Raw genomic sequence first — 18,739 nt, 5'->3', positions numbered from 1 at the left:
CTAATTTCTTGGTCCAGTTCTATAGTTTGTTGGAGAGTCTTCCAAGCTCATTTTTAGCTACAAAATAAGGGATTATTGACGAAAGTACATCAAAATAGCCAAAAACACAAATATTTAGAAAACATGACAAAAGACGAGGATTAAACAAGTTACAAGTTAGAAAGGAGTTGATTTTGCTACTAAAATGATGCTTAAATAATGGTAAAATTTAGCATTATCAAATACCCCCAAACTTACAACTTTGCTTGTCCTCAAGCAAAAGTACTTCTCCTAGCAAACAATTCAATCACAATGGTCTAACAATCCAAGAGTCAATTTAAATCAAATAAACAAAATCAATCATGCTTGCTCTTATAAATCACATTCAAGAGACAATATTGTCTTAGCAAGCTAAACTTCAATCATGGTGCTAACAGTTCAAAATCACATGACAGATGCAAATGATAGATCAACAAACATGGCAAGTTGTTTTCAATGAGTGCATGGAACCAATCCTCACCAAAGAAAGTGTTTCACTCAAGCACAATGGTGTATAAGGATGTGTGTCTAACTCTCAAATATCACAATGTTACACAAATCAACTTTGCCTTTCATTTCAACAATTTCAAACACATTAACAAACAAGTTACATCACAAGGACTTTGATTGGCTTGTATTGTGGCTGGGCTAAGAAGAAAAATTGGTTTTTCTGGACAACAAAGCACCTTGAGATAAGAGAACAAACAATTTAATTCATGATATAGCATAGTATCTCTTTTTCTCCAAAATTGAATAAACCACTCTCAACTTATTTCCCAACTCTTTTTTCATTGACTTCATTTTTCTTGTTTTTCTTCTTCTCCTTTCTTTTTCTTTCTTTTTACTCAACTTATTGTTTTTCTCAATGCTCTCCTTTTGACAAGAACTCCCCCAAACTTAGACCATTCTCCTCACTCTAACATATATGTTCATCTCTACTCAAGGTAAGGAGGTTAATGATTTTTCAATAGGCTTAAGGTTTCGGGAATGAGAAAGTTTTCTTTACGGTTCAAAGGTTATACATTGGCTTTTAGGCTCAAAATGTAGAAGAGGTGGAAGAACAAGATGGCCTTGATCATTTGTAACATGCAAGTAACAGTTCAAATAGAGAAACTTAGGCAAAATCAACTGTGATTCCAAAGTAATAACATTCAGCAATAAACTCTGAGGCACAACATCTCACAGGTTCACTCAAGGTTCCAAAATTTGATAAACATCATGCCAAGAATATTGATCACAATTAAAACCAAGCATCTATCTAAACATATACAAGCAACCACAATCTCTGTTCAACTAGGTTAAACCACATAATCCCAATTAGATTTTCAAAACAATTCTCATGGATAAAGAGCAAGCACAACAGATTTGTATTCAATTCAAGCATAGAAAATGATTCACTCAAATCACCAGACCAATTGCACAAGAACTATCCACAAGGCAATTCAAAAAAAGAAATCAAAAACACAAATACTGAAAGTAAATAAAACTTGAAATTAAAACTGAAAAACCGAATTAAAATGGACTCTTTACAGCTCCAGCAGTGTAAGACACTAGCTTCACTTCCATCTGAAACATCTTCCTCCAACAGTAGCTTATACTCCGCAACTGCTCCACTTCCCCCATCAGTAGGGGCCTGGCCCCCAGGCCATGCTACACGAGCAGCAAAATCTTCATTTCATATGGTGCTCAACTCACGCATGCCTCAAAGGTTGGCCACTGGTGGTTTTAAACTCTTTAATTCCTAAGGAAGATCTTATCCTGTAATAAGAAAGCTCAAAGCAAACTTAGTATCTCATAGTCAACAACTGAAGAGAAGAATCCATAAAACAAACTAAAAGAAATAAGCAAAAGAAAGCAAAGAAACAAAACAATGAAAGCCAAAACAAACAAAGACAAAAGTACAAGAACAAAGAGGGAAGTCTTAGAATTAAGCTTCCCAAAGGTACCACAACACAAAAAGGTATAAAAACACATCAAAAGGAGTGTGTGAAAGAGTGCAAAAGAATGGGAAACTCATCATAAATCAAGAAAAACAAAAGTGCAGAACCAGAATTTTTGGTGCTGGACGCTAGTGGTGCAGGTCGCGCTCGGGCGCCCCTCAGCAGGGGGCGCTTGGGCGCCACTGGTGCATTGCGCGCTCGGGCGCCCCTCAGCAGGGGGCGCTTGGGCGCCATATCAGTTTTCTGCATAATGCAGATTTCTGCGAAATTGGTCACTCACCATGTGATTTTTGGTTCTAGACCTTCATTCAATGCACTCACACACCAAACAAGCTAAAACTAATCTAATACACTTATACAAACCACAAAAACAACATCAAAACTCAAAAATCACAAAAATTCAAAACTACACAAACATGCAAAACATAAGCTACTAATGCAAATAACACAACAATCACACAAACACTAGTAAAAAGGGTAAGAAAATTGGGTTGCCTCCCAAAAGCGCTTGTTTAACGTCATTAGCTTGACGGATTACTCAATGAAGTGCAGATTTTGTTGTTGGTGTGCTCCTTCCACCAACTCTTCTTGAACAACTTTCTAGCCACCAAATCAACTCTCATAGCTTGAATTCTTCTTTTTAGCCCTTCCACTACCTTGACATCTTTAAATACTCAATCCTCTTGATCAACTTTGGCTTGCTAGGCTTGAGTTCTTTGTCTCTCATCCAAGGGTGGTGGTGACTAGTCTTTCTCTTTTCCTTCTCCCTTACTTCTTCATCTTTCACTTAGCACTTGGAGCATCTTCAATGAAGGGAGAATTTTGGGCAGCTTGTAGTGCTCAAGCTAGTTGTCTCCTTGTGTCCTACAATTCCTTCAATGTCAGGGTCTTCATGATGCTTTTGAGGCTGCAGTCCTCCATGTATGAATATCTCCCTGCATACACTTAGACACAACTAGGCTAAAGCCACAAATTAGCCCAAACAAAACTAAAAATCTATTTACAACAAAAGAGTTAGTTATATAAACAAAATCAAGTCTACATAAGTTAGAAACCTCACAAAAGTCTAGTATTGACACGAGTCCCCGGCAACGGCGCCAAAAACTTGATGACCCAAAACTTTGATAGCCGTTGCTGGGACTCGGGTTCAGCCCCCAAATCCCCGGCAACGACGCCAAAAACTTGATGGCTCAAAAAGACTTGTTGGGCTCGATTTCGGCAAGTGCACCGAATCGTTCAAGTAATAAACCGGTAAGACCGGGTATCGTTTTCCCAAGAGACTCGTAATACTAGAGAATTGTGCGATTAACCACTCACATAGACTTAAGAACATAACATCAATTTACAGAACAAGTGCAGAAAGATAAATTCATACATAATTACAAGGTTGGACTTTGGTATTGAAGGCACTTGGAAATGGAAAAGACTAGAAATGGTATGAAATGACATTGTTAAGGCTGGTTTTCACCAATGCACTCTTGTGTATAACCAATTTTATCTCCTCTCTATCAATTTACTAAAGTCAATCCACTAAAACACTCTAGCCCTAATTCCTTAGGTGAAAGAGCCTAGGTTTTCCTTATCAAACCCCAATTCCTTGGCAATCTAACAAGCAAAACCCGCATTAAAGAGCTGGGATCTAAGACAACATGTGAATCATCTTCCATTCCTAGAATCAATGACCCACAAGGACTCTTATTTCAGTTCAAGATTTCATCTTACGTTCCCATAATCCATAAAACCCCAAAATCAAGCCATGAACGTTCCCATTACATGCAAGCTTTAAGATTGGAAACAAGAATACTAGCAATTGATAGAAAAGGCATATATATAATCAAATCATTCAACAATTACACAAGAATTCAAAGGCTACAACTAATCCCAACAAGATGGGTTTGGTTCTCCATTTCCATGGAGAACCCTAAAGCTTACAACATGGAAGATGGAAGAAGAAGGAGAACCCAAGAGGAAGAAGGGAGTGTTCCCACGAACCCTAGCAGCCCTCCAAGCTCTCCTCTCAGTGAAATCGCGCCTCCAAATGACCAAAGACCCTTTCCCCTTCGCGTTTTAGGGTTAAATAAGCTGTCTGCCACATCAGTAAAAGTCGCGCCCGGGCGCCCTCTGTCAGTCGCGCCCGAGCGCGAAGCTCTCGCAAAAATTCAAATCTGGCGAAAAGTCGCGCCCGGGCGCCCCTCTGTTTTCGCGCCCGAGCGCGAGCCTCTCGCATTTGGACGAGCGTCCTCCTTCCTGGACGAGCGTCCTCTTTCCTGGACGAGCGTCCTGGACGAGCGTCCTCTGCCTGGCTGGACGAGCGTCCACTTCTGCCTGGCTGGACGAGCGTTCTCTGCCTGGGACGAATGACCTCTCCTGGACGAACGTCCTCCTTCTGCATGGACGAACGTCCTCTTCTGGACGAGCGTCCCTCGTGTCTGGCTGGACGAGCGTCCTAGGACGAGCGTCCTCTTCCTGGACGAACGTCCGCTCTCTTGGACGAGCGCCCGCTTCTGAGACGAGCGTCCTCGGACGAGCGTCCTCCTGGACGAGCGTCCTCCTGCCTGGACGAACGTCCACTGTCCCGGGACGAGCGTCCTCCTTCCTGGACGAACGTCCTTGCACTGCTGATGGCATTTCTTCGTGCTAATTTCTTGGTCCAGTTCTATAGTTTGTTGGAGAGTCTTCCAAGCTCATTTTTAGCTACAAAATAAGGGATTATTGACGAAAGTACATCAAAGTAGCCAAAAACACAAATATTTAGAAAACATGACAAAAGACGAGGATTAAACAAGTTACAAGTTAGAAAGGAGTTGATTTTGCTACTAAAATGATGCTTAAATAATGGTAAAATTTAGCATTATCATTCACCGAGTGCCTCTATGGACGAGCGCCTCTTCTCTCGCTGGACGAGCGTCCTCTTGTAAGTCCACAGGACGAGCGTCCTCTCTGCTATCTGGACGAACGTCCACTTCTGCTAGCTGGACGAACGTCCAATTCTCTCTCCGGTGGACGAGCGTCCTGCCTGGCTTGGACGAGCGTCCTCTTCTGCCTGGCTTGGACAAGCGTCCGTTCTTCTGCCTTGGACGAGCGTCCGCTCTTCCACTCTGGACGAGCGTCCTATTTTCTCTTTTTATGGACGAGGACGAGCGTTCTCTCTGGCGACGAGCGTCCTCTTGCATGTGCTTGCTTTGGTTTGCTCTATACATTGTTGGAGACTCTTCCAAGCTCATTTTTAGCTAAAAAATAAGGGATTATTGATTAAAGTACATCAAAGTAGCCAAAAACACAAATATATAGAAAACAAGACAAAACAAGAAGATTAAGCAAGTTATAAGTTAGAAAGGAGTTGATTTTGCTACAAAAATGATGCTTAAAATATGGTAAAATTTAGCATTATCAGCTGACCAACCACCCGGCCAACCATCCACCCGGCCGATAATAGCTCATTAAAGCCCCTAATGAAGATTAAGGCGTGATTGGGACGTCATTAGGCTGACAAAAGGTAAATGTCCATTACAACCAGTATAAATAAGAGTCTCAGGTATGATTTCTAGACAGACTACTCATTATGCACACCATATGCCTTATTTGTGGTGCCAACCGTTCAGTCATTTTACTAACTTGAGCGTCGGAGTGCCTTTGACAGGTGCACGTCTGCCCAGCTTGGAGAAAGAGGAGGGAGAGCGAGTTACGCCAGTCCGGTCTTCAACGCCCATCCAGTCTTCAGTACTACCTGTTTTAGCGAGGGACCTCCAAACCCCACCAGAACACTTGGAAAGAACATTTGACGCCACCATGAGACTAAGTTGAATATGCAAGCATGGTGTCTACTAGGAACATTGTAAGCAATGGATGAAACAATGACACGAGCGAGGGTCAAAACCTTGTGGTGATGATCACTAAACTGTAAGAAGAATGGGTTGATATGTAAAAACGCGATGACGAAGACACTAAAGTGATAAGAGCATTGATAAGAAGATTAGGAGATAAGGAACAAGAGGAAGGAGGTCAACCTCACTCACATTGAAACAGTAGAACAAGGTACAAACCAATGCATATTTGGCACAGTTAGCACCTCGACAATGCTTCATGGCATGAGGAGGCATCCTTTCATAGATGGTATTGTGGAGACACCCTTGCCCCAAGATGGAATGCATTCCACATGGACGGATACAATGACATTATTGACCTTAACGACTATATACACGTCTACCTTACCCAGGTTAGCTTGTATGCCATTGAGGATGTAGTCCTATTCAAGTTATTCCCCACTTCCCTCAAGGGAATGATCCTCACATGGTTTATGAAGCCCCCCCCCCCCCCCCCCCCCCCCCCCACCCACACACACACACCCCATTTTTGATAAACTACTTTGGCACTTTTTGGGGCCCAATTCACTACAAGCATACCCTACCACATGACATGCATAGCCCTAGTTAACATATAACAAGAAAAATGAGACTCATTGCAAGTATTCATGGAACGATTTGGAAAGATAACACCTAGCATTTACAACCTTAGCCTGAAGTTTTCTCTCCATCACATGGTGACAACTTTGAGGTCCGACCCTTTTGTGGACATTCTATGTAAGAGATCAACTATGGATATGGATGAGCGGTGAAAAATAACAACTAAATACATGTAAATCGAGGAGTTGAAGGAGTTCAAAAGCAAAGTTAGAGATAAGAGTAATGTGCTTGATAAAAGGTCAAAGAAAGAAAATGCACACAAGTTAATGCTTAGAACTCTATTGTCTAAAGCACCAAAATTCATAAGATACACCCAATTGAGCGCCCGCAAATCTCAAGTATTGAAAGAGGCATTGCATGCGTATCTTATCACCACCCCCAAGAAATAATGACTTACCTCCAAACGTGGACACCACTTGGTAATGTTGATACCACAAGAACCATGGTCATACTATTGAGGAGTGTGTCACTCAAGGACAAGATAGAAGAACTTGTCTAAACAAGGCATCTACGATGTTTCATATCACACGAAAGCAAGACTAGACAAAGAGAACCTAAACGACCTGAAGAAAGAGAGATAGATTACAAAAGATATGATAATGATCACAATTGATCATGAGAGATGAGATCAACCAGTCAGGTAGAGATCAGTAACCCCAAACCAAGACTACTTTTAAGGGGAGTTGTAACCATCATTGTTGAAGGATGTCACTTGTTACCTTCACCAATGCATATTTTAAAGTGATAAAAGTGAAAATAAAATGTGTACTATACCTGACAATTAAACGACTGTCAGACAAACTAATCAGGAAAGATAAATATCATTAATGGTCAATTAATACGTTTAATGGCCATATTAAATGCGAATATACGCTATTTATGAGTTATTGACAGGTCATATTGCATAAGAATATGGTATTAATGGACAATTAGCAGGTATATTAGCAAATATTATTGGATTTATTGTCATATCAAATATGAATTAATGAGCTTGATTGCCATAAGCCCTATAAATATAGGGTTAAGGCCCAGGTAAAGACATCATTTTCTATCATAATAAAATATAGACCTCTTTATGAAACATATCTGACTTGAGCGTCAGAGTGTCTTTTGCAGGTCAACAATTCATCAAAGTGGATTGCATTTTCGGAGAGGATTGAAGATCAAAAGATAATAGAGCAAGGAAGAACAACCGACCCTCGAACCAATTCAACCAAAACATTTGACCCCCACCGTGGGGCCGAGCGGCATCCCCATGATTCCACGAGGAACCAGACGTGCGCTCGGTCTCGACATCGCTACTTCGAATCAATACCAGGTTTTGCAACAAGAGTAAAATATTCCGTAATAATTTCTAAAGGCATGTCTTTTTGTTTTGAGAACTTTCTGGAAGGTTCAGTCCTACGTACTTTAAACCTTGGCAGGTTCCGCTTTTCATTATAATTTATAAATTATAATATATTTATTTAACTCATATTTTTGTGAGTAAAAATATCCTGCACTAGAAAATTTAGTCCTACGTTCAACCTTGACAAGTTTCACTTTTGATTATAATTTATAAATTATAATATATTTGTTTAACTCATTTTTGTGAGTAAAAATATCCTGCATAGGAAGGTTCAGTCCTACGTTCAACCTTGACAAGACTTATATGTCTACACTTTTGGTATGAATAAAGCCAGACAATTTCCATCCAATCACAAGTTGCGGGGTGATGACACAAAACCTAGGGAACGCTCTCCAAGAGCTCCTGGTCCTAAACCGAGCGATGAAGAGTGTTCGTGAACTCTCACTCTCATCCACAAAACCTAGGGAACGCTCTTCGAGAGCTCCTGATCCTAAACCGAGCGGTGAAGAGTGTTCGTGAACTCTCACACTCGTCCATAAAACCCAGGGAACGCTCTCCGAGAGCTCCTGGTCCTAAATCGATCGGTCACAAGTATTCGGCCATTCGGTCTCGAGCCACAACACACTGCCCTGTGATTCAAAAGGGTAATCACTCTTTCCCGCTACTTTAAATTCGTATGGCGTATTTAAACCCCTTCGCACCTGCAAACAACTGCTCGGGACTTAGGGGGCTTAATATACTATACCATGGCAACCGACCAGTTGTCAAACAAACTAATCATGAAAGGTAAATATCATTAATGACCAATTAATACGTTTAATGACCATATTAAATGCAAATATACGCTATTTATGAGTGGTTAACAGATCATATTGCACAAGAATATGGTATAATGAGCTTGATTTCCATAAGTCCTATAAATATAGGGTTAAGGTCCAGACATCCTTTTCTATCCTAATAAAATATATACCTTTTTATGAAATATATTTGACTTGAGCGTTAAAATATCTTTTGCAAGTCAACACTCATCAAAATAGATTGTATTTAAAAAAGGATTAAAGATAAAAAAAGAACATAAGAAAGTTAAAAAGTTCTAATAAATCAAGGAAACTTACATTCTTTCTAGTGAACTACTTTTGCTACCACATATCATACATTTTGTTGACAAATATTTTTCTTAAACTTACAAAAAAAATATAAGAAAAGCAAAATGAAATAACTTTATAAGAAAAATAAACTTGTTTAAAGCACTTAATCACGTTACGTGATGTTGGTCCTTGGCACTAGCTAGGGCATCCAATCCTGAAAGGAAAAAGAGGCACAAAGTCCACGCTCTTTAGTGGAGTGCACATGTTCATGTTCATCACAACTTTAATATTTCTCAATTAAATATCTAAATATAGTAATATTAATTCCAACCACATCCCTTCAAAATGGAATGACACAACATATTGAAGGGTTCACCAATGTGTTGCCCACATGCATGTGCTCAGAAGTAATCATTACGAACATATGTGTCAATAAATTATGAATTATTTGCCCAAAAAATTGTATTTTTATTGATATTTTTTAATACCTTATAGGGTAGGCACATACACCTTCACATAGCTAAGTTCTACATGGTTTGTTTAAGGGTAGATACACGTATTACATAAGATTTATAAAAAAATACATTTATTTACAGTAAAAACTCATAAGTAATGATAAAAATCTGTAAATAATTACATACTACATAAGATTTACAATAAATAATATTTTTATAATTTTTTCATAAATAAATATAATTCACAACTATGCTTCTCAATTGAAAGATCCAAAAGCTTCATCCTTTATTGGTGCTTTTGTTTTGTTGCATATTGTTTCTTTTAAGTTGCATTTTACTTCAACTTTGTCTTCTTTGGAAATGGAGGTATCAATGAAGACTGAGTTGTAGTTTGTCTTGGGTGCTTGCAACACCAAACCAATGCAATGGTTGAATTCTACAAGGAATTTGTGTTTGAATCCAAATTTTGTCCTGTGTGGGTTTTGTTTACTCCTCTTATTGAGTCTTCTTCACCACTTCCAAGTTATAGGGAAATAATTTTGAATTTTTTATTAGTCTATAATTTATATCTCCCCTAAACTACTTGGATTAGCCTATAATTTATATCCTTCATGTCTTCTTATTACTTACAATGTTCTGCAAATATATTCTTGAACTTTTTATTTAGTTTAAGTTTATTAATGGGAAATTTAATAAATATTTCCATATAAAAAATTAAATTAAAAATAAGAAGAAAAAAAACATAATAGAAGAATTTCAAGCATAAAAGCGATTCATTGATCACAATTGCAACTTACTAAATCGATCTTTATTTTATTATTATTATATACACCAATGCTAATTTATAAAACTCAAACTTGATTCATTCATGTCATTAAGTGTAAAATTAAGGATAAGTTTGTAATTTACTTAAATCCATGTACTAGATGTAAAGAATCGTTTAAAAAAAAAAAAAAAAAAATAGAAGACAAGGGAGGAAGCAACGAGCGCTGCCACAAGGGACAGCAAACGTTGCTTCCCCTTAAAAACAAAAGAAAGAAAAACAAGAAAGGAAAGAGAAGAAGAAGGGGAGAGAAGGGGAGGCAACTGGGAGAATAAAGAGTAGGGTCGGGATTCAGTTTTGGGAAGGGGATTCCTTGCTGCAAAACTGAGAGAAAGGTGAGGTGAGCTGCTGTTGAAGCTGCAAGGAGACTTTGGTGGTGCATTTGGAAGAGTTGAAGAGTTGCTGGAAGTTCTGGAAGAGAAGAAGAGGAGAAATTTTGGGAGTTGGAAGTGATTCAAGGAGATCTTCAAGAGGTAAGGGGAGCTAGATCTTTTGTTTAATTGTTGTAATAGATTGTATTTGATGCAAATATGAGGATTTAGAGATGAAATTGGAGTTACTGGGTTTCTGGAAAACCAGATGTGATTCTGCAGAATTCTGCAGAAACACGTTCGTCCAAAAATGGGGTTCGACCATTTAGGGGTCGGCCAAATTATGAACGTTCGGTATTTTTCTGAACGTTCGCACCAAATTCAGAACGTTCGGTTTTTGTTCTGAACGTTCGTCCTCGTAGCTCGGTTTGCGCGTTCGTCCGAGTGTTCAGCGTTCGTCTTCGGCCTGTTGCTGAACGTTCGTCCAAAGAAGTGTTCGGCTTAAGCGTTCGTCCAAAGTGTTCCGTTTGAGCGTTCGGTTTGTAGGAGTTAGTTAGCGTTCGTCCTTGTTGAGTTTTAATGATATTAGGGTTCGGTCTTAGTAGATTTTGTTTCTATATGTGTAAATAGTCAGCGTTCGGTCTTGTTCTGTTGAGCATTCGGTTGTAGTTTAAATTCTCATTTTGAGCGTTCGGTCTTGGTTTCAATCTGATTGTGAGCGTTCGGTCTTAATTCGATTTCCAATCTTAAACGTTCGTCCATATGGTGTTCGACCCTGTAGCGTTTAATCTCATAGCGTTCGGCCCAAGTACTAGATCTCAGCGTTCGGTCTAAGTTCTCTATTTCAGTGTTCGATCTTAAGTAGTATTCTTAAGATTTAATCTTGAACGTTCGGTTTTGATGTATTAGTGTGCGTTCGGTTTTAAATTCAGAATCCTTAATTTAGATCTGGAACGTTCGGTTGTAAATTGATATTCGTAAGGTTGGATCATGAACGTTCGGTCTTAGTGTACTAGAAATTGTAGCGTTCGTTCTTTTAGGATTCGGATTTAGCGTTCGTCCAATATGGTGTTCGATAAAATAGCGTTCGGCCTAAGTACTCGATCCCAGCGTTCGGCCTAAGTATCAATCTTAGCGTTCGTTCTTAAAGTGCTTTCGGTGAAATAGCGTTCGTCCTAAGTATCAATCTTAGCGTTCGTTCTTAAAGTGCTTTCGGTGAAATAGCGTTCGTCCTAAGTATCAATCTTAGCGTTCGTTCTTAAAGTGCTTTCGGTGAAATAGCGTTCGTCCTAAGTATCAATCCCAGCGTTCGACCTAATGGTGTGATCAGTGAAATAGCGTTCGGCCTGTTAGTAAATAGCGTTCGGCCTGATAGTATAGGGTTTGATATCGTCCGTCCAAATAGCGTTCGGCCTATTGATTGGTTATTAGCGTTCGTCCGATGTTTGGCAATTAGCGTTCGTCCGTGGTGTTCACTTAATAGCGTTCGTCCTGGGTGGTGAATAGTGCTCGTCCAAATAGTATTTTACAAATAAGTTGGATTCCAAGTTCCTTTGCTCTTGGGTTGAATTATGTGTACCAATGGTTGGAATATTGTCTGTGACGTGATTTATTTGAAAATATGTGAATGTATGAAATATGTTGGATTTGTTGTGATAATATGGTGGTATCTGAATATTCATAATTGTGGTTAAGTTTCAAAGTAACAATATGATTCATGGACGTAATTCCATGATCTTCAAGGAGAGGATACATGGTGGTGTTTTGGGGGGTTGTATAGAATGATTACATGGTAGCTCAGTTTTGGGGGTCATCCTGAAGCTCCAATGGTCTTTCTTCTCATATAGAGAGGATTGAACCATGTGGTGAGGAGTAGCAGGAGGTCCTAGTCTTGGGTGCTTCCACATGACCCAAGGTGAGTGATAACGGATTAACCTCGTGATTGTGGCCGGGCGGGAGTGCCCAAAGTTTCACCAGGCGGTAGTGCCAGAGCGGTAGTGCTCAAGTTCCATAAAACCACTACGAGTGCAAGACCCGCCATAGCTCGGTAATCATTCTAGTCCGGACGAGTCGATCTATAAAGCAACGAGTCAGGGTATCAAGTAACAAGTCTTGTGATGTCAGTTTAACATGTTTGGATGAATGTTTACATGTCATGGGAGTGTGTGAAATATAAATGATTGCATGAATTAACTGTGCTGTATGTATAACATGCTTTTATATCTAGCTCACCCTTGCATTGTTTTGTGTTGTGTGCTGTTTGGGTATGTTTCTTTGGCGATGATCATCCACTTGGATGGGAGCAGATGGTGGAGAGGAAACTTTGGGAGCAGCTCTTGAAGGAGACGGCAGTGCTGCAGCGTAGAGTTACTAGTTTTTATTTCGTGAACTCGATTAATTACATTTGGTGTAATTTAAGTTTTAAATTTTCCGTAATTTCCATGGGAGATTCCAATAATCGTATTGTCAATTCCGCACTATTTATTAAGGATGACTGTAATCCTTAATTACTCTTGACTGCTTTCCTGTATTATGCATGATGACGTCCTTATTATATATGCATGATGTATATATTTGGGACGTTACATTTATGGTATCAGAGCAGTTTCTGTCCTTAGAGGATCCTGTAGGGTATGTGTGTGTCGTGCTTGTGCTTTGTACTCTTAGCCTTGTGGGATGGTTGTTCTTGTTTCATTGGGTTGGACTAATGGTATTTTCTCTGTACGAGCAGAAAATGGAATCTAGATCACCTTCTCCTCCTCCTTATCAACCGGAGCCCTATGAGAACACCACAAGACTTGAGGCTGTACTTGAGGCTATGCAACTTCAGAATGCTGCATTGGTGGGACAAAACACCATCGCTCTTCAGAACCTAGAAGCTGCAAGAGTATCAGCTGAGGACACTCAGAAGTTCCTCATGGAAATGATGGCTAATGGAAGACCTTCTCCGGGTGCTTCTTCCTCTGTTACAGTTCCAGTTCAGGAGTGGAGTTTGGAGAGTTTTCTCCAACATCATCCCGCCAAGTTTAGTGGCAAGTGCAATTCTGATGAGGCCGATCATTGGTTCCAGGATATGGAACGAATCTACGAAGCCAAAGGGTGTCCGGATGAGAAAAAGCTGGCCTACACCCAGTACTTGCTGACAGGAGAAGCTGGACATTGGTGGAACAGTGTGAAGGCTATATTGGAGAGGAATGAGACTCCTATCACTTGGGAGTTGTTCAGAACTAAATTCTACACTGAATATTTCCCAGATAGTGTCAGGTATGCTAAAGAGGTAGAGTTTCTCGAGTTGACTCAGGGCAACAGATTAGTGTCGGAGTATGCAAATCGTTTTAAACACCTGCTTCGCTTCACCACCATGTCAATAGATGAAGAATGGTAGTGTCGCAAGTTTGAGAATGGCTTGAGGAAGGATATAAAGTTACTGGTGAAGGGATTGCGCATCAGAGAATTCTCCGCCTTGGTAGAGATGGCCCGTGATATGGAAAAGACTAAGGGAGAACCAGAGGGACCTCAGAGACAACAAAGCCAACCACTTAGGATTGGTGGACCTGTGATATCCCGGGGAGGCTCCAGTTCTAGAAAGACCCCTTTCTCTAGACCCTCTTACTTCGGGTCCAGGGGTTCTTCCTCTCAGTCATCGGGGCAATCCAGTTCTGCCGATTCCGTTAGATGCTTCAGGTGTGGTGGACCACACTTCCAGAGTTCTTGCCCCCAGTTAGAAGGGTATAGGAGGTGTAATATCTGCAGACAAGAGGGACACTATGCCAGAGACTGTCCTACTACTAGGAGGTCAGGACCACAGCCACGCCAGGCTGGCAGACCTATTCAGAGGGGTGGACACAGACCCCAGGCAGCCGGGAGAGTTTATGCATTGACTGGGGCTGAGGCAACCAGTGCAGGTAATTTAATTGTCAGTAGTTGCTTGTTATTTGGAGCTTCGTGTGTAACGTTGTTTGATTCGGGGGCGACACATTCTTTTGTGTCTAAGGCTTGTGTGGAGAGGCTTGGTTTAGTTGTTAGAGAGCTTCCGTGTGATCTGGTGGTGTCTACACCAGCAGCTGGGTTAGTTAGAACATCTGATGTGTGCTCCAGATGTCCTATTGAGGTGGAGGGACGCAGGTTCAGAGTGAACCTTATTTGCTTACCTCTGCAGGGGCTAGAGGTAATTCTGGGAATGGATTGGTTAGCAGCCAATCATATTCTTTTAGATTGCAGTGGTAAGAAGTTGATATTTCCCAAAGAAGATAAAGACTTGTCATTATTACTTGGTGTATTGAGGCAGGATATTTTCGAGGGTGCCAGCTGCTTCCTAATCATGTTTCATATGGACGGGACTTCTAATTTAAACTCTCTATCGCTTGGGAACCAGAGTGTAGACCTTCTGGTTGTGAATGAATTCATGGATGTTTTCCCTGAAGAAGTTCCTAGTTTACCTCCTCAGCGAGAAGTGGAGTTCTCTATTGATCTGGTCTCGGGAGCAGGACCAGTATCCATAGCCCCTTATCGGATGGCTCCAGCTGAGTTGGCTGAGTTGAAGAAGCAGATTGAAGACCTATTGGAGAAACAGTTTATCCGACCTAGTGCCTCACCTTGGGGAGCACCAGTGTTACTAGTAAAGAAGAAAGACGGTAGTTCGAGATTGTGCGTTGATTATCGACAACTGAATAAGTTGACGATCAAGAATAAGTATCCGTTGCCGAGAATAGATGATTTGATGGATCAACTACACGGAGCTACAGTATTCTCTAAGATTGATCTGAGGTCGGGTTATCATCAGATTCTAGTAAAAGCGGATGATGTGCAGAAAACGGCATTCAGGTCCAGATATGGCCACTATGAGTATGTGGTTATGCCTTTTGGCGTGACTAATGCTCCAGCTATTTTCATGGACTATATGAATCGAATTTTCAGACCCTTCTTGGACAAGTTCGTGGTGGTATTTATAGATGATATACTTGTCTATTCTAAGACTCGAGAAGAACATGAAGATCATCTTAGGGCAGTGCTTGAAGTGCTGAGAGAAAGAAGATTGTATGCCAAGCTGTCCAAGTGTGAGTTTTGGATGGAAGAGGTTCCTTTTCTTGGATATGTGATTTCAGCTGGAGGAATTGCTGTTGATCCCGCTAAGGTGCAAGCAGTACTTCAGTGGGAGAGACCTAAGACTGTTACAGAAATCAGGAGCTTTGTGGGTCTAGCGGGCTATTATCGCCGTTTTATTGAGAATTTCTCCCGGATTGTGGCGCCGCTGACACAACTGACTAGGAAGGATCAACCTTTTGTTTGGACAGACTGTTGTGAGACTAGCTTCCAAGAGCTAAAGAAAAGGTTGACTAGTGCACCAGTTTTGGTTATCCCTGACACGGGTAAACCTTTTGAGGTTTTTTGTGATGCCTCTCATCAGGGATTAGGGTGTGTACTGATGCAGGAAAAGAAGGTAGTGGCATATGCATCAAGACAACTCAAGGTTCATGAGAAGAATTATCCCACTCATGACTTGGAGTTGGCAGCTGTGGTATTTGCTTTGAAGATTTGGAGACACTACCTGTATGGCGCAATATTTCAGGTGTTCAGCGATCATAAGAGCCTGAAATACCTCTTTGATCAGAAGGAGCTTAATATGAGGCAGAGACGATGGATGGAGTTTCTTAAAGATTTTGACTTTGATCTCCTTTATCACCCTGGGAAGGCTAATGTGGTGGCAGATGCATTGAGCAGGAAGTCAGTGCATATTTCAGCCTTAATGGTCAGAGAGTTAGAGTTGGTAGAAAGCTTCAGAGATTTGAGGTTGCAGGTAGATTTTGAAGCTGACAGCATCAGATGCAGTAATTTGGTGGTGTCCAATGACTTGTTGAAGCATATTAAGGAAGAGCAGTCGAAGGATGTTGAGCTCCAAACGTCATCCAGTTTGATTGGAACTGATCAAGGAAAAGATTTTGCGTTGGGGACCGACGGTATTTTGAGATTCAAAGGCAGGGTCTGTATCCCTAGCAGCTCAGGATTAAGGAAGTTAATCATGGAAGAAGGTCATAAAAGTCGTTTTAGCATGCATCCTGGCATGACTAAAATGTATCAAGACCTCAAGGAGTCCTTCTGGTGGTCAGGTATGAAGAGAGACATGGCACATTTTGTGGCTTCTTGCTTGACTTGTCAAAAGGCAAAAGTGGAACATCAAAGACCTGGAGGTTTGTTGCAACCGTTGGAGATTCCAGAGTGGAAATGGGATAGCATCGCGATGGACTTCGTTACCCATTTGCCACGCACCATTCGGAAACATGATGCAATATGGGTAATAGTGGACCGATTAACCAAGAGTGCTCACTTCTTGGCAATTGATTTGCGAATGTCTATGACAAAGTTGGCACAACTATATGTTAAAGAGATAGTGAGGTTGCATGGAGTACCTTCGAGTATTGTATCAGATAGAGACCCGAGGTTTACATCCAGGTTTTGGCAGACTCTTCAGAGTGAGATGGGAAGCAGACTACAGATGAGCTCGGCTTATCATCCTCAAACTGATGGGCAGTCTGAGCGGACGATCCAATCACTTGAAGATTTATTAAGGACTTGTATCTTGGACCACCTAGGAGTATGGGACGAGATATTACCACTGGTTGAGTTCACTTATAATAACAGTTATCATGCCAGTATTGGTATGGCTCCGTTTGAAGCCCTGTATGGAAGACGCTGTAGAACACCTTTGTGTTGGTTTCAAGAAGGATAACATGTGTTAACGGGACCAGAGATAGTTCAACAGACTACGGAGAGAGTGAAGCTTATACAGGCAAGGATGCGAGCATCTCAAAATAGGCAGAAGTCCTATGCTGATCAGAGGCGAAGGCCGTTAGAGTTTATAGCTGGGGACCATGTGTTTCTCCGAGTGACTCCGACTACCGGTGTGGGGAGAGCAATTCGGGCTAGGAAGTTATCTCCTAAGTATCTTGGCCCCTATCAGATCCTACGACGTATAGGGCCGGTAGCTTATGAGATAGCCATGCCACCTCAGTTAGCGAACTTGCATCCGGTATTCCATGTATCTCAGCTGAGAAAATACATGTCTGATCCTTCTCATGTGCTTGATGTTGACGATGTGCAAGTCAGAAAAGATTTGTCAATTGAGGTGCAACCAATAAGGATTGAGGAGAGTCAAAACAAGCAACTTAGAGGGAGAACTATCAGACTTGTCCAAATTATCTGGAACAGTGGAATGGGCGACTCTACGTGGGAGTTAGAGGACGAGATGAGAGAAATTTATCCCCACTTGTTTCGATAAGCCGAATTTTCGAGGACGAAAATTTTGTTGTTGGGGAGAATGTAAAGAATCGTTTAAAAAAAAAAAAAAAAAAAAAAAAATAGAAGACAAGGGAGGAAGCAACGAGCGCTGCCACAAGGGACAGCAAACGTTGCTTCCCCTTAAAAACAAAAGAAAGAAAAACAAGAAAGGAAAGAGAAGAAGAAGGGGAGAGAAGGGGAGGCAACTGGGAGAATAAAGAGTAAGGTCGGGATTCAGTTTTGGGAAGGGGATTCCTTGCTGCAAAACTGAGAGAAAGGTGAGGTGAGCTGCTGTTGAAGCTGCAAGGAGACTTTGGTGGTGCATTTGGAAGAGTTGAAGAGTTGCTGGAAGTTCTGGAAGAGAAGAAGAGGAGAAATTTTGGGAGTTGGAAGTGATTCAAGGAGATCTTCAAGAGGTAAGGGGAGCTAGATCTTTTGTTTAATTGTTGTAATAGATTGTATTTGATGCAAATATGAGGATTTAGAGATGAAATTGGAGTTACTGGGTTTCTGGAAAACCAGATGTGATTCTGCAGAATTCTGCAGAAACACGTTCGTCCAAAAATGGGGTTCGACCATTTAGGGGTCGGCCAAATTATGAACGTTCGGTATTTTTCTGAACGTTCGCACCAAATTCAGAACGTTCGGTTTTTGTTCTGAACGTTCGTCCTCGTAGCTCGATTTGCGCGTTCGTCCGAGTGTTCAGCGTTCGTCTTCGGCCTGTTGCTGAACGTTCGTCCAAAGAAGTGTTCGGCTTAAGCGTTCGTCCAAAGTGTTCCGTTTGAGCGTTCGGTTTGTAGGAGTTAGTTAGCGTTCGTCCTTGTTGAGTTTTAATGATATTAGGGTTCGGTCTTAGTAGATTTTGTTTCTGTATGTGTAAATAGTCAGCGTTCGGTCTTGTTCTGTTGAGCATTCGGTTGTAGTTTAAATTCTCATTTTGAGCGTTCGGTCTTGGTTTCAATCTGATTGTGAGCGTTCGGTCTTAATTCGATTTCCAATCTTAAACGTTCGTCCATAT

This window comes from Vigna angularis, chromosome 7 (assembly GCF_016808095.1).
Source record: "Vigna angularis cultivar LongXiaoDou No.4 chromosome 7, ASM1680809v1, whole genome shotgun sequence".
NCBI classification, from domain to species: domain Eukaryota; kingdom Viridiplantae; phylum Streptophyta; class Magnoliopsida; order Fabales; family Fabaceae; genus Vigna; species Vigna angularis.
This window is presented reverse-complemented; position numbering follows the sequence as displayed.